Below are 1,488 nucleotides of genomic sequence, written 5' to 3' on the forward strand. Positions count from 1 at the left end.
CAAAACAACCACAAAGAGACAAGAAGCAACTACAGAGACACAAATGCCCACAAGGCACACACAGAGACACACAAAGTCCAGAATATCACTCAAACAGAGCACAAAGAGACGCAAAACGTCCACAAAACAACAGCAGGACGACCACAACATGAAGCCTCCTGCAGCCGGCCATAAAAGAAGAGAACTCGTTCGGTGTCTCGTTGCTCTGCAGGCTTGAACCCAGCAGCCGGCGGTCCTGCAGCCTGATGCAGCTTCACTGTTTCTGGTCCTGCAGGTCGAAGCCTGGAGCCTGAAGCCGACCTCCGTCCCTCCCCCGCCTCGCCGGCGGCCACATTCCTGCAAACACAAACACAAGCTGCTCTTCACCCGTTGTCTTCACCGTCCTTCTGCCTGTCTTCTCTTTGTCTCTGCAGAACTTCGGCTTTACGACCGGCTGCTTGTTGTTAATCTGCTCACTGCTTCATTAGTCTGTCAACTTTTGTACATTTTGTGTCAAAAAAATGAACTATTCTAATAATATTAATAGTTTTTATTCATGTGGCACTTTATAAAACCAGGACACCCAGAAAGCAGCAGACAGGATTTAAAATAAAGTTTAAAAATGAAACAAGAAGATGCAAAATCTAAAGATTAGTCGAGTTGTTTTAAAAGCACATTAACAGCAACAGCAGCTGAGAAATAACATCACTGCTATTAATTTACATTTTATTTGACAGATTTTCTTTAGTTTAATGTGATACAGATAATAACTTGTGAAATTAGCCCAAACACTGCGTTGCTTATTTATTTAAAACGGGGAAAAAAATCATTATTTTAGAAATACTTGCTGTTATTTGAAAGAAACTTCGTGTATATTAAGGATTGAAACATTTATTTTACAGATTTTCAAAGTTAAAGCACACATTATGTCCAGTAACATCACAGGAAAAAATGTTTTAATTTACTGTGAAACTATCAATAATGCAAAATTCTGGATTTTAAAAAAAATTGTGAATCTTGCTTTACAGCATCTGACGGTAAAATTACAGTTGTTGTTGTATTTAAATCAGCAAAATGTTTTTTTTTATTATTTTAAAAATATTTGCCATTGTTAAGAGTTTAAATATTCTTTTATTGTTTTTTCAAAAATGACTTTATTTTTTAAAAATGTTTAATTTTACAAAAAAAAAAACGTGTTATTTGAACATTTACTGTAAAACAACACTGTTTTATTGTATTTAATTAGCTAAAAAACTTTTTTTTTTTTTTAGATATTTGCCAAACAGCACTCCTGTTTTTTAAAAAGAAAAATTCTGGCACCTCTTTTTAACAATTTTAATTTTATTTAAGCGCTCATTCAACAACCAGGTAGTTTGATGGCAAACAATCCAATGTTTGTTGAATCAGTACGAATAATAAAGTTGTTGTTTTTGTTATTTATTCATCAGAAATCTTTCAACGTTGAATAAATCTGATGTTAATTAACGTCGAGCTTCTGGAGCTCATCTG

The sequence above is a fragment of the Stegastes partitus genome, unplaced genomic scaffold (assembly GCF_000690725.1).
Source record: "Stegastes partitus isolate 25-593 unplaced genomic scaffold, Stegastes_partitus-1.0.2 Scaffold188, whole genome shotgun sequence".
Classification (NCBI taxonomy): domain Eukaryota; kingdom Metazoa; phylum Chordata; class Actinopteri; family Pomacentridae; genus Stegastes; species Stegastes partitus.